We start from the raw sequence: 21,112 nt of genomic DNA, 5'->3' as shown, positions 1-21,112 counted from the left end.
AACGCCACTGTTTGCCAAGAGGGGTAGCCATTTATAGAACAACAGGGGTTTAATATGTGTGTAATTCTTCATTTATTTGTTTTGCAAACAGGTTGTGAAAGAATGCAAATCCGTCCAAAAGGGGCTGCTCCGAGGCCAGAAAAAATACCAAAAAGTTTGCTGGAAGTAAAAAGCTTACAGCACCTGGTATTCCCAGGCGGTCTCCCATCCAAGTACTAACCAGGCCCGACCCTGCTTAGCTTCCGAGATCAGACGAGATCGGGCGTGTTCAGGGTAGTATGGCCGTAAGCGAAAGAAGAGGGTGGATTTTCAGTATTTATAATCAACACCGCGGAAGTTGCAACTCCACTGTGTGCCAAGAGGGGTAGCAAATTATAAAACAACAGTGGTTTAATATGTGTGTAATTCTTCATTTATTTGTTTTGCAAAAAGGTTGTGAAAGAATGCAAATCCGTCCAAAAGGGGCTGCTCCGAGGCCAGAAAAAATACCAAAAAGCTTGCTGGAAGTAAAAAGCTTACAGCACCTGGTATTCCCAGGCGGTCTCCCATCCAAGTACTAACCAGGCCCGACCCTGCTTAGCTTCCGAGATCGGACGAGATCGGGCGTGTTCAGGGTAGTATGGCCGTAAGCGAAAGAAGAGGGTGAATTTTCAGTATTTATAATCAACACCGCGGAAGTTGCAACTCCACTGTGTGCCAAGAGGGGTAGCAAATTATAAAACAACAGTGGTTTAATATGTGTGTAATTCTTAATTTATTTGTTTTGCAAACAGGTTGTGAAAGAATGCAAATCCGTCCAAAAGGGGCTGCTCCGAGGCCAGAAAAAATACCAAAAAGTTTGCTGGAAGTAAAAAGCTTACAGCACCTGGTATTCCCAGGCGGTCTCCCATCCAAGTACTAACCGGGCCCGACCCTGCTTAGCTTCCGAGATCGGACGAGATCGGGCGTGTTCAGGGTAGTATGGCCGTAAGCGAAAGAAGAGGGTGAATTTTCAGTATTTATAATCAACACCGCGGAAGTTGCAACTCCACTGTTTGCCAAGAGGGGTAGCCATTAATAGAACAACAGGGGTTTAATATGTGCGTATTTCTTCATTTATTTGTTTTGCAAACAGGTTGTGAAAGAATGCAAATCCGTCCAAAAGGGGCTGCTCCGAGGCCAGAAAAAATACCAAAAAGTTTGCTGGAAGTAAAAAGCTTACAGCACCTGGTATTCCCAGGCGGTCTCCCATCCAAGTACTAACCAGGCCCGACTCTGCTTAGCTTCCGAGATCGGACGAGATCGGGCGTGTTCAGGGTAGTATGGCCGTAAGCGAGAGAAGAGGGTGAATTTTCAGTATTTATAATCAACACCGCGGATGTTGCAACCCCACTGTTTGCCAAGAGGGGTAGCAAATTATAAAACAACAGTGGTTTAATATGTGTGTAATTCTTCATTTATTTGTTTTGCAAAAAGGTTGTGAAAGAATGCAAATCCGTCCAAAAGGGGCTGCTCCGAGGCCAGAAAAAATACCAAAAAGCTTGCTGGAAGTAAAAAGCTTACAGCACCTGGTATTCCCAGGCGGTCTCCCATCCAAGTACTAACCAGGCCCGACCCTGCTTAGCTTCCGAGATCGGACGAGATCGGGCGTGTTCAGGGTAGTATGGCCGTAAGCGAGAGAAGAGCGTGAATTTTCAGTATTTATAATCAACACCGCGGAAGTTGCAACGCCACTGTTTGCCAAGAGGGGTAGCCATTTATAAAACAACAGGGGTTTAATATGTGTGTAATTCTTCATTTATTTGTTTTGCAAACAGGTTGTGAAAGAATGCAAATCCGTCCAAAAGGGGCTGCTCCGAGGCCAGAAAAAATACCAAAAAGTTTGCTGGAAGTAAAAAGCTTACAGCACCTGGTATTCCCAGGCGGTCTCCCATCCAAGTACTAACCAGGCCCGACCCTGCTTGCTTCCGAGATCGGACGAGATCGGGCGTGTTCAGGGTAGTATGGCCGTAAGCGAGAGAAGAGCGTGAATTTTCAGTATTTATAATCAACACCGCGGAAGTTGCAACGCCACTGTTTGCCAAGAGGGGTAGCCATTTATAAAACAACAGGGGTTTAATATGTGTGTAATTCTTCATTTATTTGTTTTGCAAACAGGTTGTGAAAGAATGCAAATCCGTCCAAAAGGGGCTGCTCCGAGGCCAGAAAAAATACCAAAAAGTTTGCTGGAAGTAAAAAGCTTACAGCACCTGGTATTCCCAGGCGGTCTCCCATCCAAGTACTAACCAGGCCCGACCCTGCTTGCTTCCGAGATCGGACGAGATCGGGCGTGTTCAGGGTAGTATGGCCGTAAGCGAAAGAAGAGGGTGGATTTTCAGTATTTATAATCAACACCGCGGAAGTTGCAACTCCACTGTGTGCCAAGAGGGGTAGCAAATTATAAAACAACAATGGTTTAATATGTTCGTATTTCTTCATTTATTTGTTTTGCAAAAAGGTTGTGAAAGAATGCAAATCCGTCCAAAAGGGGCTGCTCCGAGGCCAGAAAAAATACCAAAAAGTTTGCTGGAAGTAAAAAGCTTACAGCACCTGGTATTCCCAGGCGGTCTCCCATCCAAGTACTAACCAGGCCCGACTCTGCTTAGCTTCCGAGATCGGACGAGATCGGGCGTGTTCAGGGTAGTATGGCCGTAAGCGAGAGAAGAGGGTGAATTTTCAGTATTTATAATCAACACCGCGGATGTTGCAACCCCACTGTTTGCCAAGAGGGGTAGCAAATTATAAAACAACAGTGGTTTAATATGTGTGTAATTCTTCATTTATTTGTTTTGCAAAAAGGTTGTGAAAGAATGCAAATCCGTCCAAAAGGGGCTGCTCCGAGGCCAGAAAAAATACCAAAAAGCTTGCTGGAAGTAAAAAGCTTACAGCACCTGGTATTCCCAGGCGGTCTCCCATCCAAGTACTAACCAGGCCCGACCCTGCTTAGCTTCCGAGATCGGACGAGATCGGGCGTGTTCAGGGTAGTATGGCCGTAAGCGAGAGAAGAGGGTGAATTTTCAGTATTTATAATCAACACCGCGGATGTTGCAACCCCACTTTCTGCCAAGAGGGGTAGCAAATTATAAAACAACAGTGGTTTAATATGTGTGTAATTCTTCATTTATTTGTTTTGCAAAAAGGTTGTGAAAGAATGCAAATCTGTCCAAAAGGGGCTGCTCCGAGGCCAGAAAAAATACCAAAAAGCTTGCTGGAAGTAAAAAGCTTACAGCACCTGGTATTCCCAGGCGGTCTCCCATCCAAGTACTAACCAGGCCCGACCCTGCTTAGCTTCCGAGATCGGACGAGATCGGGCGTGTTCAGGGTAGTATGGCCGTAAGCGAGAGAAGAGGGTGAATTTTCAGTATTTATAATCAACACCGCGGATGTTGCAACCCCACTGTTTGCCAAGAGGGGTAGCAAATTATAAAACAACAATGGTTTAATATGTTCGTATTTCTTCATTTATTTGTTTTGCAAAAAGGTTGTGAAAGAATGCAAATCCGTCCAAAAGGGGCTGCTCCGAGGCCAGAAAAAATACCAAAAAGTTTGCTGGAAGTAAAAAGCTTACAGCACCTGGTATTCCCAGGCGGTCTCCCATCCAAGTACTAACCAGGCCCGACCCTGCTTAGCTTCCGAGATCGGACGAGATCGGGCGTGTTCAGGGTAGTATGGCCGTAAGCAAAAGAAGAGGGTGGATTTTCAGTATTTATAATCAACACCGCGGAAGTTGCAACTCCACTGTTTGCCAAGAGGGGTAGCAATTTATAGAACAACAGGGGTTTAATATGTGCGTAATTCTTCATTTATTTGTTTTGCAAACAGGTTGTGAAAGAATGCAAATCCGTCCAAAAGGGGCTGCTCCGAGGCCAGAAAAAATACCAAAAAGTTTGCTAAAAGTAAAAAGCTTACAGCACCTGGTATTCCCAGGCGGTCTCCCATTCAAGTACTAACCAGGCCCGACCCTGCTTAGCTTCCGAGATCGGACGAGATCGGGCGTGTTCAGGGTAGTATGGCCGTAAGCGAATGAGGTGAATTTTCAGTATTTATAATCAACACCGCGGAAGTTGCAACGCCACTGTGTGCCAAGAGGGGTAGCAAATTATAAAACAACAGTGGTTTAATATGTGTGTAATTCTTCATTTATTTGTTTTGCAAAAAGGTTGTGAAAGAATGCAAATCCGTCCAAAAGGGGCTGCTCCGAGGCCAGAAAAAATACCAAAAAGCTTGCTGGAAGTAAAAAGCTTACAGCACCTGGTATTCCCAGGCGGTCTCCCATCCAAGTACTAACCAGGCCCGACCCTGCTTAGCTTCCGAGATCGGACGAGATCGGGCGTGTTCAGGGTAGTATGGCCGTAAGCGAAAGAAGAGGGTGAATTTTCAGTATTTATAATCAACACCGCGGAAGTTGCAACTCCACTGTGTGCCAAGAGGGGTAGCAAATTATAAAACAACAGTGGTTTAATATGTGTGTAATTCTTCATTTATTTGTTTTGCAAACAGGTTGTGAAAGAATGCAAATCCGTCCAAAAGGGGCTGCTCCGAGGCCAGAAAAAATACCAAAAAGTTTGCTGGAAGTAAAAAGCTTACAGCACCTGGTATTCCCAGGCGGTCTCCCATCCAAGTACTAACCGGGCCCGACCCTGCTTAGCTTCCGAGATCGGACGAGATCGGGCGTGTTCAGGGTAGTATGGCCGTAAGCGAAAGAAGAGGGTGAATTTTCAGTATTTATAATCAACACCGCGGAAGTTGCAACTCCACTGTTTGCCAAGAGGGGTAGCCATTAATAGAACAACAGGGGTTTAATATGTGCGTATTTCTTCATTTATTTGTTTTGCAAACAGGTTGTGAAAGAATGCAAATCCGTCCAAAAGGGGCTGCTCCGAGGCCAGAAAAAATACCAAAAAGTTTGCTGGAAGTAAAAAGCTTACAGCACCTGGTATTCCCAGGCGGTCTCCCATCCAAGTACTAACCAGGCCCGACTCTGCTTAGCTTCCGAGATCGGACGAGATCGGGCGTGTTCAGGGTAGTATGGCCGTAAGCGAGAGAAGAGGGTGAATTTTCAGTATTTATAATCAACACCGCGGATGTTGCAACCCCACTGTTTGCCAAGAGGGGTAGCAAATTATAAAACAACAGTGGTTTAATATGTGTGTAATTCTTCATTTATTTGTTTTGCAAAAAGGTTGTGAAAGAATGCAAATCCGTCCAAAAGGGGCTGCTCCGAGGCCAGAAAAAATACCAAAAAGCTTGCTGGAAGTAAAAAGCTTACAGCACCTGGTATTCCCAGGCGGTCTCCCATCCAAGTACTAACCAGGCCCGACCCTGCTTAGCTTCCGAGATCGGACGAGATCGGGCGTGTTCAGGGTAGTATGGCCGTAAGCGAGAGAAGAGCGTGAATTTTCAGTATTTATAATCAACACCGCGGAAGTTGCAACGCCACTGTTTGCCAAGAGGGGTAGCCATTTATAAAACAACAGGGGTTTAATATGTGTGTAATTCTTCATTTATTTGTTTTGCAAACAGGTTGTGAAAGAATGCAAATCCGTCCAAAAGGGGCTGCTCCGAGGCCAGAAAAAATACCAAAAAGTTTGCTGGAAGTAAAAAGCTTACAGCACCTGGTATTCCCAGGCGGTCTCCCATCCAAGTACTAACCAGGCCCGACCCTGCTTGCTTCCGAGATCGGACGAGATCGGGCGTGTTCAGGGTAGTATGGCCGTAAGCGAAAGAAGAGGGTGGATTTTCAGTATTTATAATCAACACCGCGGAAGTTGCAACTCCACTGTGTGCCAAGAGGGGTAGCAAATTATAAAACAACAATGGTTTAATATGTTCGTATTTCTTCATTTATTTGTTTTGCAAAAAGGTTGTGAAAGAATGCAAATCCGTCCAAAAGGGGCTGCTCCGAGGCCAGAAAAAATACCAAAAAGTTTGCTGGAAGTAAAAAGCTTACAGCACCTGGTATTCCCAGGCGGTCTCCCATCCAAGTACTAACCAGGCCCGACTCTGCTTAGCTTCCGAGATCGGACGAGATCGGGCGTGTTCAGGGTAGTATGGCCGTAAGCGAGAGAAGAGGGTGAATTTTCAGTATTTATAATCAACACCGCGGATGTTGCAACCCCACTGTTTGCCAAGAGGGGTAGCAAATTATAAAACAACAGTGGTTTAATATGTGTGTAATTCTTCATTTATTTGTTTTGCAAAAAGGTTGTGAAAGAATGCAAATCCGTCCAAAAGGGGCTGCTCCGAGGCCAGAAAAAATACCAAAAAGCTTGCTGGAAGTAAAAAGCTTACAGCACCTGGTATTCCCAGGCGGTCTCCCATCCAAGTACTAACCAGGCCCGACCCTGCTTAGCTTCCGAGATCGGACGAGATCGGGCGTGTTCAGGGTAGTATGGCCGTAAGCGAGAGAAGAGGGTGAATTTTCAGTATTTATAATCAACACCGCGGATGTTGCAACCCCACTGTTTGCCAAGAGGGGTAGCAAATTATAAAACAACAATGGTTTAATATGTTCGTATTTCTTCATTTATTTGTTTTGCAAAAAGGTTGTGAAAGAATGCAAATCCGTCCAAAAGGGGCTGCTCCGAGGCCAGAAAAAATACCAAAAAGTTTGCTGGAAGTAAAAAGCTTACAGCACCTGGTATTCCCAGGCGGTCTCCCATCCAAGTACTAACCAGGCCCGACCCTGCTTAGCTTCCGAGATCGGACGAGATCGGGCGTGTTCAGGGTAGTATGGCCGTAAGCAAAAGAAGAGGGTGGATTTTCAGTATTTATAATCAACACCGCGGAAGTTGCAACTCCACTGTTTGCCAAGAGGGGTAGCAATTTATAGAACAACAGGGGTTTAATATGTGCGTAATTCTTCATTTATTTGTTTTGCAAACAGGTTGTGAAAGAATGCAAATCCGTCCAAAAGGGGCTGCTCCGAGGCCAGAAAAAATACCAAAAAGTTTGCTAAAAGTAAAAAGCTTACAGCACCTGGTATTCCCAGGCGGTCTCCCATCCAAGTACTAACCAGGCCCGACCCTGCTTAGCTTCCGAGATCGGACGAGATCGGGCGTGTTCAGGGTAGTATGGCCGTAAGCGAATGAGGTGAATTTTCAGTATTTATAATCAACACCGCGGAAGTTGCAACGCCACTGTGTGCCAAGAGGGGTAGCAAATTATAAAACAACAGTGGTTTAATATGTGTGTAATTCTTCATTTATTTGTTTTGCAAAAAGGTTGTGAAAGAATGCAAATCCGTCCAAAAGGGGCTGCTCCGAGGCCAGAAAAAATACCAAAAAGCTTGCTGGAAGTAAAAAGCTTACAGCACCTGGTATTCCCAGGCGGTCTCCCATCCAAGTACTAACCAGGCCCGACCCTGCTTAGCTTCCGAGATCGGACGAGATTTTTTTTTTTTTTTTTTTTTTTTCTTCAATTACGCCACTGTTTGCCAAGAGGGGTAGCCATTTATAGAACAACAGTGGTTTAATATGTGTGTAATTCTTCATTTATTTGTTTTGCAAACAGGTTGTGAAAGAATGCAAATCCGTCCAAAAGGGGCTGCTCCGAGGCCAGAAAAAATACCAAAAAGCTTGCTGGAAGTAAAAAGCTTACAGCACCTGGTATTCCCAGGCGGTCTCCCATCCAAGTACTAACCAGGCCCGACCCTGCTTAGCTTCCGAGATCGGACGAGATCGGGCGTGTTCAGGGTAGTATGGCCGTAAGCGAAAGAAGAGGGTGAATTTTCAGTATTTATAATCAACACCGCGGAAGTTGCAACTCCACTGTGTGCCAAGAGGGGTAGCAAATTATAAAACAACAGTGGTTTAATATGTGTGTAATTCTTCATTTATTTGTTTTGCAAACAGGTTGTGAAAGAATGCAAATCCGTCCAAAAGGGGCTGCTCCGAGGCCAGAAAAAATACCAAAAAGTTTGCTGGAAGTAAAAAGCTTACAGCACCTGGTATTCCCAGGCGGTCTCCCATCCAAGTACTAACCGGGCCCGACCCTGCTTAGCTTCCGAGATCGGACGAGATCGGGCGTGTTCAGGGTAGTATGGCCGTAAGCGAAAGAAGAGGGTGAATTTTCAGTATTTATAATCAACACCGCGGAAGTTGCAACTCCACTGTTTGCCAAGAGGGGTAGCCATTAATAGAACAACAGGGGTTTAATATGTGCGTATTTCTTCATTTATTTGTTTTGCAAACAGGTTGTGAAAGAATGCAAATCCGTCCAAAAGGGGCTGCTCCGAGGCCAGAAAAAATACCAAAAAGTTTGCTGGAAGTAAAAAGCTTACAGCACCTGGTATTCCCAGGCGGTCTCCCATCCAAGTACTAACCAGGCCCGACTCTGCTTAGCTTCCGAGATCGGACGAGATCGGGCGTGTTCAGGGTAGTATGGCCGTAAGCGAGAGAAGAGGGTGAATTTTCAGTATTTATAATCAACACCGCGGATGTTGCAACCCCACTGTTTGCCAAGAGGGGTAGCAAATTATAAAACAACAGTGGTTTAATATGTGTGTAATTCTTCATTTATTTGTTTTGCAAACAGGTTGTGAAAGAATGCAAATCCGTCCAAAAGGGGCTGCTCCGAGGCCAGAAAAAATACCAAAAAGTTTGCTGGAAGTAAAAAGCTTACAGCACCTGGTATTCCCAGGCGGTCTCCCATCCAAGTACTAACCGGGCCCGACCCTGCTTAGCTTCCGAGATCGGACGAGATCGGGCGTGTTCAGGGTAGTATGGCCGTAAGCGAAAGAAGAGGGTGAATTTTCAGTATTTATAATCAACACCGCGGAAGTTGCAACTCCACTGTTTGCCAAGAGGGGTAGCCATTAATAGAACAACAGGGGTTTAATATGTGCGTATTTCTTCATTTATTTGTTTTGCAAACAGGTTGTGAAAGAATGCAAATCCGTCCAAAAGGGGCTGCTCCGAGGCCAGAAAAAATACCAAAAAGTTTGCTGGAAGTAAAAAGCTTACAGCACCTGGTATTCCCAGGCGGTCTCCCATCCAAGTACTAACCAGGCCCGACTCTGCTTAGCTTCCGAGATCGGACGAGATCGGGCGTGTTCAGGGTAGTATGGCCGTAAGCGAGAGAAGAGGGTGAATTTTCAGTATTTATAATCAACACCGCGGATGTTGCAACCCCACTGTTTGCCAAGAGGGGTAGCAAATTATAAAACAACAGTGGTTTAATATGTGTGTAATTCTTCATTTATTTGTTTTGCAAAAAGGTTGTGAAAGAATGCAAATCCGTCCAAAAGGGGCTGCTCCGAGGCCAGAAAAAATACCAAAAAGCTTGCTGGAAGTAAAAAGCTTACAGCACCTGGTATTCCCAGGCGGTCTCCCATCCAAGTACTAACCAGGCCCGACCCTGCTTAGCTTCCGAGATCGGACGAGATCGGGCGTGTTCAGGGTAGTATGGCCGTAAGCGAAAGAAGAGGGTGAATTTTCAGTATTTATAATCAACACCGCGGAAGTTGCAACTCCACTGTGTGCCAAGAGGGGTAGCAAATTATAAAACAACAGTGGTTTAATATGTGTGTAATTCTTCATTTATTTGTTTTGCAAACAGGTTGTGAAAGAATGCAAATCCGTCCAAAAGGGGCTGCTCCGAGGCCAGAAAAAATACCAAAAAGTTTGCTGGAAGTAAAAAGCTTACAGCACCTGGTATTCCCAGGCGGTCTCCCATCCAAGTACTAACCGGGCCCGACCCTGCTTAGCTTCCGAGATCGGACGAGATCGGGCGTGTTCAGGGTAGTATGGCCGTAAGCGAAAGAAGAGGGTGAATTTTCAGTATTTATAATCAACACCGCGGAAGTTGCAACTCCACTGTTTGCCAAGAGGGGTAGCCATTAATAGAACAACAGGGGTTTAATATGTGCGTATTTCTTCATTTATTTGTTTTGCAAACAGGTTGTGAAAGAATGCAAATCCGTCCAAAAGGGGCTGCTCCGAGGCCAGAAAAAATACCAAAAAGTTTGCTGGAAGTAAAAAGCTTACAGCACCTGGTATTCCCAGGCGGTCTCCCATCCAAGTACTAACCAGGCCCGACTCTGCTTAGCTTCCGAGATCGGACGAGATCGGGCGTGTTCAGGGTAGTATGGCCGTAAGCGAGAGAAGAGGGTGAATTTTCAGTATTTATAATCAACACCGCGGATGTTGCAACCCCACTGTTTGCCAAGAGGGGTAGCAAATTATAAAACAACAGTGGTTTAATATGTGTGTAATTCTTCATTTATTTGTTTTGCAAAAAGGTTGTGAAAGAATGCAAATCCGTCCAAAAGGGGCTGCTCCGAGGCCAGAAAAAATACCAAAAAGCTTGCTGGAAGTAAAAAGCTTACAGCACCTGGTATTCCCAGGCGGTCTCCCATCCAAGTACTAACCAGGCCCGACCCTGCTTAGCTTCCGAGATCGGACGAGATCGGGCGTGTTCAGGGTAGTATGGCCGTAAGCGAGAGAAGAGCGTGAATTTTCAGTATTTATAATCAACACCGCGGAAGTTGCAACGCCACTGTTTGCCAAGAGGGGTAGCCATTTATAAAACAACAGGGGTTTAATATGTGTGTAATTCTTCATTTATTTGTTTTGCAAACAGGTTGTGAAAGAATGCAAATCCGTCCAAAAGGGGCTGCTCCGAGGCCAGAAAAAATACCAAAAAGTTTGCTGGAAGTAAAAAGCTTACAGCACCTGGTATTCCCAGGCGGTCTCCCATCCAAGTACTAACCAGGCCCGACCCTGCTTGCTTCCGAGATCGGACGAGATCGGGCGTGTTCAGGGTAGTATGGCCGTAAGCGAAAGAAGAGGGTGGATTTTCAGTATTTATAATCAACACCGCGGAAGTTGCAACTCCACTGTGTGCCAAGAGGGGTAGCAAATTATAAAACAACAATGGTTTAATATGTTCGTATTTCTTCATTTATTTGTTTTGCAAAAAGGTTGTGAAAGAATGCAAATCCGTCCAAAAGGGGCTGCTCCGAGGCCAGAAAAAATACCAAAAAGTTTGCTGGAAGTAAAAAGCTTACAGCACCTGGTATTCCCAGGCGGTCTCCCATCCAAGTACTAACCAGGCCCGACTCTGCTTAGCTTCCGAGATCGGACGAGATCGGGCGTGTTCAGGGTAGTATGGCCGTAAGCGAGAGAAGAGGGTGAATTTTCAGTATTTATAATCAACACCGCGGATGTTGCAACCCCACTGTTTGCCAAGAGGGGTAGCAAATTATAAAACAACAGTGGTTTAATATGTGTGTAATTCTTCATTTATTTGTTTTGCAAAAAGGTTGTGAAAGAATGCAAATCCGTCCAAAAGGGGCTGCTCCGAGGCCAGAAAAAATACCAAAAAGCTTGCTGGAAGTAAAAAGCTTACAGCACCTGGTATTCCCAGGCGGTCTCCCATCCAAGTACTAACCAGGCCCGACCCTGCTTAGCTTCCGAGATCGGACGAGATCGGGCGTGTTCAGGGTAGTATGGCCGTAAGCGAGAGAAGAGGGTGAATTTTCAGTATTTATAATCAACACCGCGGATGTTGCAACCCCACTGTTTGCCAAGAGGGGTAGCAAATTATAAAACAACAATGGTTTAATATGTTCGTATTTCTTCATTTATTTGTTTTGCAAAAAGGTTGTGAAAGAATGCAAATCCGTCCAAAAGGGGCTGCTCCGAGGCCAGAAAAAATACCAAAAAGTTTGCTGGAAGTAAAAAGCTTACAGCACCTGGTATTCCCAGGCGGTCTCCCATCCAAGTACTAACCAGGCCCGACCCTGCTTAGCTTCCGAGATCGGACGAGATCGGGCGTGTTCAGGGTAGTATGGCCGTAAGCAAAAGAAGAGGGTGGATTTTCAGTATTTATAATCAACACCGCGGAAGTTGCAACTCCACTGTTTGCCAAGAGGGGTAGCAATTTATAGAACAACAGGGGTTTAATATGTGCGTAATTCTTCATTTATTTGTTTTGCAAACAGGTTGTGAAAGAATGCAAATCCGTCCAAAAGGGGCTGCTCCGAGGCCAGAAAAAATACCAAAAAGTTTGCTAAAAGTAAAAAGCTTACAGCACCTGGTATTCCCAGGCGGTCTCCCATCCAAGTACTAACCAGGCCCGACCCTGCTTAGCTTCCGAGATCGGACGAGATCGGGCGTGTTCAGGGTAGTATGGCCGTAAGCGAATGAGGTGAATTTTCAGTATTTATAATCAACACCGCGGAAGTTGCAACGCCACTGTGTGCCAAGAGGGGTAGCAAATTATAAAACAACAGTGGTTTAATATGTGTGTAATTCTTCATTTATTTGTTTTGCAAAAAGGTTGTGAAAGAATGCAAATCCGTCCAAAAGGGGCTGCTCCGAGGCCAGAAAAAATACCAAAAAGCTTGCTGGAAGTAAAAAGCTTACAGCACCTGGTATTCCCAGGCGGTCTCCCATCCAAGTACTAACCAGGCCCGACCCTGCTTAGCTTCCGAGATCGGACGAGATTTTTTTTTTTTTTTTTTTTTTTTTCTTCAATTACGCCACTGTTTGCCAAGAGGGGTAGCCATTTATAGAACAACAGTGGTTTAATATGTGTGTAATTCTTCATTTATTTGTTTTGCAAACAGGTTGTGAAAGAATGCAAATCCGTCCAAAAGGGGCTGCTCCGAGGCCAGAAAAAATACCAAAAAGCTTGCTGGAAGTAAAAAGCTTACAGCACCTGGTATTCCCAGGCGGTCTCCCATCCAAGTACTAACCAGGCCCGACCCTGCTTAGCTTCCGAGATCGGACGAGATCGGGCGTGTTCAGGGTAGTATGGCCGTAAGCGAAAGAAGAGGGTGAATTTTCAGTATTTATAATCAACACCGCGGAAGTTGCAACTCCACTGTGTGCCAAGAGGGGTAGCAAATTATAAAACAACAGTGGTTTAATATGTGTGTAATTCTTCATTTATTTGTTTTGCAAACAGGTTGTGAAAGAATGCAAATCCGTCCAAAAGGGGCTGCTCCGAGGCCAGAAAAAATACCAAAAAGTTTGCTGGAAGTAAAAAGCTTACAGCACCTGGTATTCCCAGGCGGTCTCCCATCCAAGTACTAACCGGGCCCGACCCTGCTTAGCTTCCGAGATCGGACGAGATCGGGCGTGTTCAGGGTAGTATGGCCGTAAGCGAAAGAAGAGGGTGAATTTTCAGTATTTATAATCAACACCGCGGAAGTTGCAACTCCACTGTTTGCCAAGAGGGGTAGCCATTAATAGAACAACAGGGGTTTAATATGTGCGTATTTCTTCATTTATTTGTTTTGCAAACAGGTTGTGAAAGAATGCAAATCCGTCCAAAAGGGGCTGCTCCGAGGCCAGAAAAAATACCAAAAAGTTTGCTGGAAGTAAAAAGCTTACAGCACCTGGTATTCCCAGGCGGTCTCCCATCCAAGTACTAACCAGGCCCGACTCTGCTTAGCTTCCGAGATCGGACGAGATCGGGCGTGTTCAGGGTAGTATGGCCGTAAGCGAGAGAAGAGGGTGAATTTTCAGTATTTATAATCAACACCGCGGATGTTGCAACCCCACTGTTTGCCAAGAGGGGTAGCAAATTATAAAACAACAGTGGTTTAATATGTGTGTAATTCTTCATTTATTTGTTTTGCAAACAGGTTGTGAAAGAATGCAAATCCGTCCAAAAGGGGCTGCTCCGAGGCCAGAAAAAATACCAAAAAGTTTGCTGGAAGTAAAAAGCTTACAGCACCTGGTATTCCCAGGCGGTCTCCCATCCAAGTACTAACCGGGCCCGACCCTGCTTAGCTTCCGAGATCGGACGAGATCGGGCGTGTTCAGGGTAGTATGGCCGTAAGCGAAAGAAGAGGGTGAATTTTCAGTATTTATAATCAACACCGCGGAAGTTGCAACTCCACTGTTTGCCAAGAGGGGTAGCCATTAATAGAACAACAGGGGTTTAATATGTGCGTATTTCTTCATTTATTTGTTTTGCAAACAGGTTGTGAAAGAATGCAAATCCGTCCAAAAGGGGCTGCTCCGAGGCCAGAAAAAATACCAAAAAGTTTGCTGGAAGTAAAAAGCTTACAGCACCTGGTATTCCCAGGCGGTCTCCCATCCAAGTACTAACCAGGCCCGACTCTGCTTAGCTTCCGAGATCGGACGAGATCGGGCGTGTTCAGGGTAGTATGGCCGTAAGCGAGAGAAGAGGGTGAATTTTCAGTATTTATAATCAACACCGCGGATGTTGCAACCCCACTGTTTGCCAAGAGGGGTAGCAAATTATAAAACAACAGTGGTTTAATATGTGTGTAATTCTTCATTTATTTGTTTTGCAAAAAGGTTGTGAAAGAATGCAAATCCGTCCAAAAGGGGCTGCTCCGAGGCCAGAAAAAATACCAAAAAGCTTGCTGGAAGTAAAAAGCTTACAGCACCTGGTATTCCCAGGCGGTCTCCCATCCAAGTACTAACCAGGCCCGACCCTGCTTAGCTTCCGAGATCGGACGAGATCGGGCGTGTTCAGGGTAGTATGGCCGTAAGCGAGAGAAGAGCGTGAATTTTCAGTATTTATAATCAACACCGCGGAAGTTGCAACGCCACTGTTTGCCAAGAGGGGTAGCCATTTATAAAACAACAGGGGTTTAATATGTGTGTAATTCTTCATTTATTTGTTTTGCAAACAGGTTGTGAAAGAATGCAAATCCGTCCAAAAGGGGCTGCTCCGAGGCCAGAAAAAATACCAAAAAGTTTGCTGGAAGTAAAAAGCTTACAGCACCTGGTATTCCCAGGCGGTCTCCCATCCAAGTACTAACCAGGCCCGACCCTGCTTGCTTCCGAGATCGGACGAGATCGGGCGTGTTCAGGGTAGTATGGCCGTAAGCGAAAGAAGAGGGTGGATTTTCAGTATTTATAATCAACACCGCGGAAGTTGCAACTCCACTGTGTGCCAAGAGGGGTAGCAAATTATAAAACAACAGTGGTTTAATATGTGTGTAATTCTTCATTTATTTGTTTTGCAAAAAGGTTGTGAAAGAATGCAAATCCGTCCAAAAGGGGCTGCTCCGAGGCCAGAAAAAATACCAAAAAGCTTGCTGGAAGTAAAAAGCTTACAGCACCTGGTATTCCCAGGCGGTCTCCCATCCAAGTACTAACCAGGCCCGACCCTGCTTAGCTTCCGAGATCGGACGAGATCGGGCGTGTTCAGGGTAGTATGGCCGTAAGCAAAAGAAGAGGGTGGATTTTCAGTATTTATAATCAACACCGCGGAAGTTGCAACTCCACTGTTTGCCAAGAGGGGTAGCAATTTATAGAACAACAGGGGTTTAATATGTGCGTAATTCTTCATTTATTTGTTTTGCAAACAGGTTGTGAAAGAATGCAAATCCGTCCAAAAGGGGCTGCTCCGAGGCCAGAAAAAATACCAAAAAGTTTGCTAAAAGTAAAAAGCTTACAGCACCTGGTATTCCCAGGCGGTCTCCCATTCAAGTACTAACCAGGCCCGACCCTGCTTAGCTTCCGAGATCGGACGAGATCGGGCGTGTTCAGGGTAGTATGGCCGTAAGCGAGAGAAGGGGGTGAATTTTCAGTATTTATAATCAACACCGCGGAAGTTGCAACCCCACTGTTTGCCAAGAGGGGTAGCAAATTATAAAACAACAATGGTTTAATATGTTCGTATTTCTTCATTTATTTGTTTTGCAAAAAGGTTGTGAAAGAATGCAAATCCGTCCAAAAGGGGCTGCTCCGAGGCCAGAAAAAATACCAAAAAGTTTGCTGGAAGTAAAAAGCTTACAGCACCTGGTATTCCCAGGCGGTCTCCCATCCAAGTACTAACCAGGCCCGACCCTGCTTAGCTTCCGAGATCGGACGAGATCGAGCGTTTTCAGGGTAGTATGGCCGTAAGCGAAAGAAGAGGGTGAATTTTCAGTATTTATAATCAACACCGCGGAAGTTGCAACTCCACTGTTTGCCAAGAGGGGTAGCCATTTATAGAACAACAGGGGTTTAATATGTGTAATTCTTCATTTATTTGTTTTGCAAACAGGTTGTGAAAGAATGCAAATCCGTCCAAAAGGGGCTGCTCCGAGGCCAGAAAAAATACCAAAAAGTTTGCTGGAAGTAAAAAGCTTACAGCACCTGGTATTCCCAGGCGGTCTCCCATCCAAGTACTAACCAGGCCCGACACTGCTTAGCTTCCGAGATCGGACGAGATCGGGCGTGTTCAGGGTAGTATGGCCGTAAGCGAGAGAAGAGGGTGAATTTTCAGTATTTATAATCAACACCGCGGAAGTTGCAACCCCACTGTTTGCCAAGAGGGGTAGCAAATTATAAAACAACAGTGGTTTAATACGTGCGTAATTCTTCATTTATTTGTTTTGCAAACAGGTTGTGAAAGAATGCAAATCCGTCCAAAAGGGGCTGCTCCGAGGCCAGAAAAAATACCAAAAAGTTTGCTGGAAGTAAAAAGCTTACAGCACCTGGTATTCCCAGGCGGTCTCCCATCCAAGTACTAACCAGGCCCGACCCTGCTTAGCTTCCGAGATCGGACGAGATCGGGCGTGTTCAGGGTAGTATGGCCGTAAGCGAAAGAAGAGGGTGAATTTTTAGTATTTATAATCAACACCGCGGAAGTTGCAACTCCACTGTTTGCCAAGAGGGGTAGCCATTTATAGAACAACAGGGGTTTAATATGTGCATAATTCTTCATTTATTTGTTTTGCAAAAAGGTTGTGAAAGAATGCAAATCCGTCCAAAAGGGGCTGCTCCGAGGCCAGAAAAAATACCAAAAAGTTTGCTGGAAGTAAAAAGCTTACAGCACCTGGTATTCCCAGGCGGTCTCCCATCCAAGTACTAACCAGGCCCGACCCTGCTTAGCTTCCGAGATCGGACGAGATTTTTTTTTTTTTTTTGACTTTTATTGATAGAGCTTATCCAAAAACAATTTTACAATCCATAATTTACATCATTTTGCTCAGTACATCTTCATAGCTTTCAAAAACACAAAACGTGGTCATCTAACACTCGTACAACAACATTCGTGCATTAATGTTAAAACAAATTATGTGTAAATTCAGAGCACACTGTGTCGCATAATTCATAAAGTACTTTTTGTGCAGTGACCATAAACAACTTGTAAAATACATCTTCAAAGATTGTAATAGAGCTAAAAAAACAAACAGGCACGTCGATTACATCACATCCGGTAAACTTATTCTTACACCCTCCCAAGTTATTTGCACAAAAGGATTAGTAAGAACAAATATTTTGTTAAAAACCTCTAAAATTCCGTTATTATTAAAATAGACATACAGTGCTTCCATTATTCTTTTCAATTTGCTTTCAAACAGTTTGCATATATCCAGTTTCCGTCCTTTATTCTTCAAAACCGTTCTTCTTACCCACACTGTATGCCTAGCCACTGACAAAACTATATTGAGTGCCTGGTTATTTTTTCCTTTTTTACCTTGTATCATCCCAAATAAAATCATCTTCTCCCAATTTTCATCAACATACTGCTCATTCTGTCCAAAACCTTTCGTCATTTCCTTAAGCACTGCGGTCAGTCTTTTCAGTTCTTCACAGTTAAAGAACATATGCTTTAAGCCCTCTTTCTCCTTCTTGCATATTTTGCATGTTTCATCCCTCGCAAGTCCCATCTTAAAAAGTCTCATTTCATTAAAAACACAGTTGTGGGCTAAAAGGAAATCAAAATTTTCTAACGAAGGGCATTTCAAACCGGTTCTGATGTTTCTCCACACATCTTTTGTGTTAAAATCTACAAACATCTTTTCCCAATAAGAATTTGCTCTCGGTTGTATAAAAGCCATTTCTCTAAAAACAGAATAGAAGTCTTTTAAAACAAGAGCACTAAAAGGTGTCCCTGTGTCCTTCATCTCTGTTCTCATTGGACCTTCCTCTTGTTTCTTTTCATTTCTTTCTATAATTGTCCACCATTCTTTAGGAACTGCTTTTTTTATTGTCATGTACTCATTCCTGATTTTTTCTTCATTACATTCGTCTACTGTTGCACCAATCTCGTCAATGAAAGCCTGAAATGGCAAGAATCCTGGTCTGACCTCGTACAAAAGATCTCTGATTTTTCGGAATCCTGCGTCAAACCAGTGCTTGTAAAAGTTCCCTCCTCCAATTCGTAAATTCGGATTTAAGAACAAGGGTTGATTTAAAATTTCTTCCTTTCCCTCCGGTTTAAAAACTACATGTCCTATAAAATCACTCCAAGCCCTTAAAACTTCCCTATAAAAATCTGGGATGCCGTTTGTCATATATTCTTTTGTTTTCATCCACAAGGCTGAAGGCCCCATTTTAAAAGTTTTGTCTAAAAAGTATTCCAGAATTCGTGTCGATTCTTTGTCTCCCTCCCTCATGAAATTTTTAACAGTTTTTATTCTTAAAGCCTTCAGTCTTATGGATGGATCGAGCAATCCCAGACCGCCTTCCTCCACCCTTCCAATCAGAGTCTCATAGGCTATTTTAGCTGGCTTACCATCCCAAATAAAATCAGTCACATACTGCTTCAGAATTTTAACTGTGGGTAATGGCAAACACACTGATCCAAGGACACTCCATATTTTGGATAAAAACAGTGTATTAACAACTAAAATTTTTCCCTTCAGAGTAAGACTTCTCCTTTTCCAAAATGCCAATCTATTTCTTATTTTCCCGATTGTCTCCTCCCACATCAGTTTCGTAGTTTCTTTTTCATTTGGCCCTATACTCACCCCCAGGATTTTAAGGTTATCTTTTACTTCTTTTAAAGGCAGTGTCCTTGACAAGGCGGTTTGCTTTCCTAATTTTAAAATCTCAGTTTTGCCAACATTCATCCGAGCTCCTGAACCCCGGCTGTATATTTCTATGGCATCCAACGCTTTAAAAACGCTGTGCTCATCTTTTAAAATTAGGGTTGTGTCATCTGCATATTGATAAATTTTGGTTTCTGTGTTAAAATTCTTAAAACCTTCAATTTTTACCCCTTTTATTCCATTGTCAGCGTTGATCGCAAGTCCTAAAGGTTCTGCAACCAAAGAGTAAAGTATTGCTGACAGTGGACAGCCCTGTCTTATTGACCTGGTTAAAGGAATAAAATCTGTTAAAAAACCATTGCATTTGACACAACTCTTGGCATCAGCGTAGAGACATCTCAGACACCGGATTATGTTTTCCCCAAAATCAAATCTTTCTAAAACCGCAAATAGAAAATCGTGCTCTACCCTATCAAACGCTTTTTCTAAGTCTGCATTAATTAAAAAGCCACTGACTCCTGCCTTCTCCATGTACCAGACTTTGTCCCTCACACCATTAACTGTGTCTGAGATGTCTCTGCCTATTACCGCATAAGCCTGGTTAGTTTGGATGACTGTTGGTAAGACCCGCTTCAGTCTGTTTGCCATTATCTTCGCCAAAATCTTGTAGTCACAATTTAAAAGGCTTATGGGTCTAAAATTCTGCAGCTCTTCCCTGTCCCCTTTCTTTTTATATATAATTTTAATTAAACCTCTTGACATCCTTGAGCTGAGAGCCCCTCCTTTCCACACTTCTTCATACATTTGTCTTAAAACAGGAACAAGTGAACCTTTAAAAACCTTGTAAAATTCACATGGTAAGCCATCCAGACCAGGACTCCTGCCATTTTTCATCTCATCTATGGCTCTCTCTATTTCTTCACTATTGATGTCTCTATTGCACATTGTTTTATCTTCCTTACTTACTTTACTCTTAATATTATTCAATAAAAAATCTTTTGCACCCTCTTCCACACCTTGTTTCGAAAATAAGTTGGTATAGAATCTTTTTATTTCCTTTAAAATATTGTCCTTATCTGTCAATCTCTTTCCTTCTCCATTTTTAATACATTTAATTTCTTCAGTTTTCTGTCTGTTTTTTTCTAGTTCAAAAAAGAACTTTGTGCATCGTTCGCCTTCAATCATATATTTCGCTCTACTTCTTATCATAGCACCCTGGAATTTCTCTTCTTCTATTTTTTTAAGTTCATCTTCTATCTCCATAATTTTATTCGTGTTTTCATTTTTCCCATCACTTTGTTTTAGTTCCTCTTCTAGTTCTTTTCGTAACTTTTCTTCTCTCCCCCTTTCCTGTCTTCTCAGTTTTTTACAAAACAAAATCGAATGTCTTTTAATATCATACTTTAGATTGTCCCACCATATTCCCAAGTTACTTTCATACTTTGTCATGTTCTTTATGCTGTTCACAATTATATTTTCTATTTCCATTTGATAAAAATTGTCTTTTAAGACTTTTGTATTTAAAATCCATACCCCCGGCCCCTTCTCTATTTTATTCAGATCTATATTAAAAACAATAAAGTCATGATCACTAAAATTACATCTTCTGTAGTAAATACTTTTAAAATTCTCCATAAAACTACTTTTTGCCAAAACAATATCAATTCTGCTTTGCTTAATTTCATCTAAAACAATTTGTCTTCTGCTAAACTTTCTAACTCCTTTATTCCTTTCTCTCCATACATCTATTAAGTCGAGTTCTTCCATTACCTGTATTAGTTCCTTTCTTCCCCTTTCTGCTCTAAAAACTATATTATCTGCCACATCTTCTTTCTGTAGTGCTATATTAAAATCCCCAGCAACCACAGTTTCCCCCCAAGCCTCGATTAGAACTTTTAATTTCTTAAAAAATTCAACTTTCTCTTTCTCTTCATTCGGTGCATGTATGTTACAAACATTCATTTTCTCATTACCTTCTCCAACACTTATAGTTAGTATTTTTCCTTTTTTATCATTATATATTTCTGTTACTTCCTCAACCATATTCCTTTTAATTAAAAAAGCCACTCCTCTACCTCTTCCCTCACAATTATTAAATAAAACCTCCCCATCCCATCGTTTTCTAAAATCCTCCGCTATCACACTTGTCCAGTTCGTTTCTTGCAATAAAATAATATCATTTTTCTCAGTCTCTCTGATTAACTTCTGTAATTTTTCGGGATTCACCCCTCCCCTCATGTTTATTGAAATAAAATTCCACCCCATTGAACTAAATAAGTAGCAGTAAATAATCCAAGTCAGACAAAACATAAAAACCAAAAATATATCATGTGCCACCATCATCCTGTAAAACCTCATATCTCCCTCCAGTTATTTCTGTTTGTTTTGCCTTTCTTCTTC

The 21,112-nt window shown here is 43.2% G+C and overlaps 47 non-coding genes across 47 annotated transcripts; all 47 read right to left on the bottom strand.

The window, feature by feature from the left end:
- Positions 1–171: 171 nt before the first annotated feature.
- LOC148375318 (5S ribosomal RNA) lies at positions 172–290 on the bottom strand. Its single transcript, XR_015847253.1, has one exon. It is a non-coding gene; the product is annotated as a 5S ribosomal RNA (ribosomal RNA).
- Positions 291–512: 222 nt separating this feature from the next.
- On the bottom strand, positions 513–631 carry LOC148375317 (5S ribosomal RNA). The gene has a single exon (XR_015849070.1). It is a non-coding gene; the product is annotated as a 5S ribosomal RNA (ribosomal RNA).
- Positions 632–853: 222 nt separating this feature from the next.
- Positions 854–972, bottom strand: LOC148375316 (5S ribosomal RNA). Its single transcript, XR_015849421.1, has one exon. It is a non-coding gene; the product is annotated as a 5S ribosomal RNA (ribosomal RNA).
- A 222-nt stretch (positions 973–1,194) lies between these two features.
- On the bottom strand, positions 1,195–1,313 carry LOC148375315 (5S ribosomal RNA). The gene has a single exon (XR_015847548.1). It is a non-coding gene; the product is annotated as a 5S ribosomal RNA (ribosomal RNA).
- A 222-nt stretch (positions 1,314–1,535) lies between these two features.
- On the bottom strand, positions 1,536–1,654 carry LOC148375314 (5S ribosomal RNA). Its single transcript, XR_015849069.1, has one exon. It is a non-coding gene; the product is annotated as a 5S ribosomal RNA (ribosomal RNA).
- Positions 1,655–1,876: 222 nt separating this feature from the next.
- On the bottom strand, positions 1,877–1,994 carry LOC148375313 (5S ribosomal RNA). Its single transcript, XR_015848004.1, has one exon. It is a non-coding gene; the product is annotated as a 5S ribosomal RNA (ribosomal RNA).
- Positions 1,995–2,216: 222 nt separating this feature from the next.
- Positions 2,217–2,334, bottom strand: LOC148375312 (5S ribosomal RNA). The gene has a single exon (XR_015848003.1). It is a non-coding gene; the product is annotated as a 5S ribosomal RNA (ribosomal RNA).
- A 222-nt stretch (positions 2,335–2,556) lies between these two features.
- LOC148375311 (5S ribosomal RNA) lies at positions 2,557–2,675 on the bottom strand. Its single transcript, XR_015847546.1, has one exon. It is a non-coding gene; the product is annotated as a 5S ribosomal RNA (ribosomal RNA).
- Positions 2,676–2,897: 222 nt separating this feature from the next.
- LOC148375310 (5S ribosomal RNA) lies at positions 2,898–3,016 on the bottom strand. Its single transcript, XR_015849066.1, has one exon. It is a non-coding gene; the product is annotated as a 5S ribosomal RNA (ribosomal RNA).
- A 222-nt stretch (positions 3,017–3,238) lies between these two features.
- LOC148375309 (5S ribosomal RNA) lies at positions 3,239–3,357 on the bottom strand. The gene has a single exon (XR_015849065.1). It is a non-coding gene; the product is annotated as a 5S ribosomal RNA (ribosomal RNA).
- Positions 3,358–3,579: 222 nt separating this feature from the next.
- Positions 3,580–3,698, bottom strand: LOC148375308 (5S ribosomal RNA). Its single transcript, XR_015849064.1, has one exon. It is a non-coding gene; the product is annotated as a 5S ribosomal RNA (ribosomal RNA).
- Positions 3,699–3,920: 222 nt separating this feature from the next.
- Positions 3,921–4,039, bottom strand: LOC148375307 (5S ribosomal RNA). The gene has a single exon (XR_015847291.1). It is a non-coding gene; the product is annotated as a 5S ribosomal RNA (ribosomal RNA).
- A 218-nt stretch (positions 4,040–4,257) lies between these two features.
- Positions 4,258–4,376, bottom strand: LOC148375306 (5S ribosomal RNA). Its single transcript, XR_015849058.1, has one exon. It is a non-coding gene; the product is annotated as a 5S ribosomal RNA (ribosomal RNA).
- A 222-nt stretch (positions 4,377–4,598) lies between these two features.
- On the bottom strand, positions 4,599–4,717 carry LOC148375305 (5S ribosomal RNA). Its single transcript, XR_015849420.1, has one exon. It is a non-coding gene; the product is annotated as a 5S ribosomal RNA (ribosomal RNA).
- Positions 4,718–4,939: 222 nt separating this feature from the next.
- Positions 4,940–5,058, bottom strand: LOC148375304 (5S ribosomal RNA). Its single transcript, XR_015847545.1, has one exon. It is a non-coding gene; the product is annotated as a 5S ribosomal RNA (ribosomal RNA).
- A 222-nt stretch (positions 5,059–5,280) lies between these two features.
- LOC148375303 (5S ribosomal RNA) lies at positions 5,281–5,399 on the bottom strand. Its single transcript, XR_015849000.1, has one exon. It is a non-coding gene; the product is annotated as a 5S ribosomal RNA (ribosomal RNA).
- Positions 5,400–5,621: 222 nt separating this feature from the next.
- LOC148375302 (5S ribosomal RNA) lies at positions 5,622–5,739 on the bottom strand. Its single transcript, XR_015848002.1, has one exon. It is a non-coding gene; the product is annotated as a 5S ribosomal RNA (ribosomal RNA).
- Positions 5,740–5,961: 222 nt separating this feature from the next.
- LOC148375301 (5S ribosomal RNA) lies at positions 5,962–6,080 on the bottom strand. The gene has a single exon (XR_015847541.1). It is a non-coding gene; the product is annotated as a 5S ribosomal RNA (ribosomal RNA).
- A 222-nt stretch (positions 6,081–6,302) lies between these two features.
- Positions 6,303–6,421, bottom strand: LOC148375300 (5S ribosomal RNA). The gene has a single exon (XR_015848924.1). It is a non-coding gene; the product is annotated as a 5S ribosomal RNA (ribosomal RNA).
- A 222-nt stretch (positions 6,422–6,643) lies between these two features.
- On the bottom strand, positions 6,644–6,762 carry LOC148375299 (5S ribosomal RNA). The gene has a single exon (XR_015848825.1). It is a non-coding gene; the product is annotated as a 5S ribosomal RNA (ribosomal RNA).
- Positions 6,763–6,984: 222 nt separating this feature from the next.
- Positions 6,985–7,103, bottom strand: LOC148375298 (5S ribosomal RNA). Its single transcript, XR_015848740.1, has one exon. It is a non-coding gene; the product is annotated as a 5S ribosomal RNA (ribosomal RNA).
- Positions 7,104–7,610: 507 nt separating this feature from the next.
- Positions 7,611–7,729, bottom strand: LOC148375297 (5S ribosomal RNA). Its single transcript, XR_015848673.1, has one exon. It is a non-coding gene; the product is annotated as a 5S ribosomal RNA (ribosomal RNA).
- A 222-nt stretch (positions 7,730–7,951) lies between these two features.
- On the bottom strand, positions 7,952–8,070 carry LOC148375296 (5S ribosomal RNA). The gene has a single exon (XR_015849419.1). It is a non-coding gene; the product is annotated as a 5S ribosomal RNA (ribosomal RNA).
- A 222-nt stretch (positions 8,071–8,292) lies between these two features.
- On the bottom strand, positions 8,293–8,411 carry LOC148375295 (5S ribosomal RNA). Its single transcript, XR_015847540.1, has one exon. It is a non-coding gene; the product is annotated as a 5S ribosomal RNA (ribosomal RNA).
- A 222-nt stretch (positions 8,412–8,633) lies between these two features.
- On the bottom strand, positions 8,634–8,752 carry LOC148375294 (5S ribosomal RNA). The gene has a single exon (XR_015849418.1). It is a non-coding gene; the product is annotated as a 5S ribosomal RNA (ribosomal RNA).
- A 222-nt stretch (positions 8,753–8,974) lies between these two features.
- Positions 8,975–9,093, bottom strand: LOC148375293 (5S ribosomal RNA). The gene has a single exon (XR_015847536.1). It is a non-coding gene; the product is annotated as a 5S ribosomal RNA (ribosomal RNA).
- Positions 9,094–9,315: 222 nt separating this feature from the next.
- Positions 9,316–9,434, bottom strand: LOC148375292 (5S ribosomal RNA). The gene has a single exon (XR_015848582.1). It is a non-coding gene; the product is annotated as a 5S ribosomal RNA (ribosomal RNA).
- A 222-nt stretch (positions 9,435–9,656) lies between these two features.
- LOC148375291 (5S ribosomal RNA) lies at positions 9,657–9,775 on the bottom strand. The gene has a single exon (XR_015849417.1). It is a non-coding gene; the product is annotated as a 5S ribosomal RNA (ribosomal RNA).
- A 222-nt stretch (positions 9,776–9,997) lies between these two features.
- On the bottom strand, positions 9,998–10,116 carry LOC148375290 (5S ribosomal RNA). Its single transcript, XR_015847535.1, has one exon. It is a non-coding gene; the product is annotated as a 5S ribosomal RNA (ribosomal RNA).
- A 222-nt stretch (positions 10,117–10,338) lies between these two features.
- LOC148375289 (5S ribosomal RNA) lies at positions 10,339–10,457 on the bottom strand. Its single transcript, XR_015848581.1, has one exon. It is a non-coding gene; the product is annotated as a 5S ribosomal RNA (ribosomal RNA).
- Positions 10,458–10,679: 222 nt separating this feature from the next.
- On the bottom strand, positions 10,680–10,797 carry LOC148375288 (5S ribosomal RNA). The gene has a single exon (XR_015848001.1). It is a non-coding gene; the product is annotated as a 5S ribosomal RNA (ribosomal RNA).
- Positions 10,798–11,019: 222 nt separating this feature from the next.
- LOC148375287 (5S ribosomal RNA) lies at positions 11,020–11,138 on the bottom strand. The gene has a single exon (XR_015847534.1). It is a non-coding gene; the product is annotated as a 5S ribosomal RNA (ribosomal RNA).
- A 222-nt stretch (positions 11,139–11,360) lies between these two features.
- LOC148375286 (5S ribosomal RNA) lies at positions 11,361–11,479 on the bottom strand. The gene has a single exon (XR_015848573.1). It is a non-coding gene; the product is annotated as a 5S ribosomal RNA (ribosomal RNA).
- Positions 11,480–11,701: 222 nt separating this feature from the next.
- Positions 11,702–11,820, bottom strand: LOC148375285 (5S ribosomal RNA). The gene has a single exon (XR_015848510.1). It is a non-coding gene; the product is annotated as a 5S ribosomal RNA (ribosomal RNA).
- A 222-nt stretch (positions 11,821–12,042) lies between these two features.
- Positions 12,043–12,161, bottom strand: LOC148375284 (5S ribosomal RNA). The gene has a single exon (XR_015848457.1). It is a non-coding gene; the product is annotated as a 5S ribosomal RNA (ribosomal RNA).
- Positions 12,162–12,669: 508 nt separating this feature from the next.
- LOC148375283 (5S ribosomal RNA) lies at positions 12,670–12,788 on the bottom strand. The gene has a single exon (XR_015848389.1). It is a non-coding gene; the product is annotated as a 5S ribosomal RNA (ribosomal RNA).
- Positions 12,789–13,010: 222 nt separating this feature from the next.
- On the bottom strand, positions 13,011–13,129 carry LOC148375282 (5S ribosomal RNA). The gene has a single exon (XR_015849416.1). It is a non-coding gene; the product is annotated as a 5S ribosomal RNA (ribosomal RNA).
- Positions 13,130–13,351: 222 nt separating this feature from the next.
- On the bottom strand, positions 13,352–13,470 carry LOC148375281 (5S ribosomal RNA). The gene has a single exon (XR_015847533.1). It is a non-coding gene; the product is annotated as a 5S ribosomal RNA (ribosomal RNA).
- Positions 13,471–13,692: 222 nt separating this feature from the next.
- Positions 13,693–13,811, bottom strand: LOC148375280 (5S ribosomal RNA). The gene has a single exon (XR_015849414.1). It is a non-coding gene; the product is annotated as a 5S ribosomal RNA (ribosomal RNA).
- Positions 13,812–14,033: 222 nt separating this feature from the next.
- Positions 14,034–14,152, bottom strand: LOC148375279 (5S ribosomal RNA). Its single transcript, XR_015847532.1, has one exon. It is a non-coding gene; the product is annotated as a 5S ribosomal RNA (ribosomal RNA).
- A 222-nt stretch (positions 14,153–14,374) lies between these two features.
- Positions 14,375–14,493, bottom strand: LOC148375278 (5S ribosomal RNA). Its single transcript, XR_015848368.1, has one exon. It is a non-coding gene; the product is annotated as a 5S ribosomal RNA (ribosomal RNA).
- A 222-nt stretch (positions 14,494–14,715) lies between these two features.
- LOC148375277 (5S ribosomal RNA) lies at positions 14,716–14,833 on the bottom strand. The gene has a single exon (XR_015848000.1). It is a non-coding gene; the product is annotated as a 5S ribosomal RNA (ribosomal RNA).
- A 222-nt stretch (positions 14,834–15,055) lies between these two features.
- LOC148375276 (5S ribosomal RNA) lies at positions 15,056–15,174 on the bottom strand. Its single transcript, XR_015848354.1, has one exon. It is a non-coding gene; the product is annotated as a 5S ribosomal RNA (ribosomal RNA).
- Positions 15,175–15,396: 222 nt separating this feature from the next.
- On the bottom strand, positions 15,397–15,515 carry LOC148375275 (5S ribosomal RNA). The gene has a single exon (XR_015847289.1). It is a non-coding gene; the product is annotated as a 5S ribosomal RNA (ribosomal RNA).
- Positions 15,516–15,737: 222 nt separating this feature from the next.
- Positions 15,738–15,856, bottom strand: LOC148375274 (5S ribosomal RNA). The gene has a single exon (XR_015847352.1). It is a non-coding gene; the product is annotated as a 5S ribosomal RNA (ribosomal RNA).
- Positions 15,857–16,076: 220 nt separating this feature from the next.
- On the bottom strand, positions 16,077–16,195 carry LOC148375273 (5S ribosomal RNA). Its single transcript, XR_015847627.1, has one exon. It is a non-coding gene; the product is annotated as a 5S ribosomal RNA (ribosomal RNA).
- Positions 16,196–16,417: 222 nt separating this feature from the next.
- Positions 16,418–16,536, bottom strand: LOC148375272 (5S ribosomal RNA). The gene has a single exon (XR_015848349.1). It is a non-coding gene; the product is annotated as a 5S ribosomal RNA (ribosomal RNA).
- Between the last annotated feature and the right edge of the window lie 4,576 nt (positions 16,537–21,112).

This window comes from Urocampus carinirostris, chromosome 1, assembly GCF_059441175.1.
Source record: "Urocampus carinirostris isolate Australia breed hairy pipefish chromosome 1, RoL_Ucar_1.0, whole genome shotgun sequence".
NCBI classification, from domain to species: domain Eukaryota; kingdom Metazoa; phylum Chordata; class Actinopteri; order Syngnathiformes; family Syngnathidae; genus Urocampus; species Urocampus carinirostris.
The sequence above is the reverse complement of the archived record's forward strand: the minus strand, read 5'-3'. Positions and strand labels throughout refer to the sequence as shown.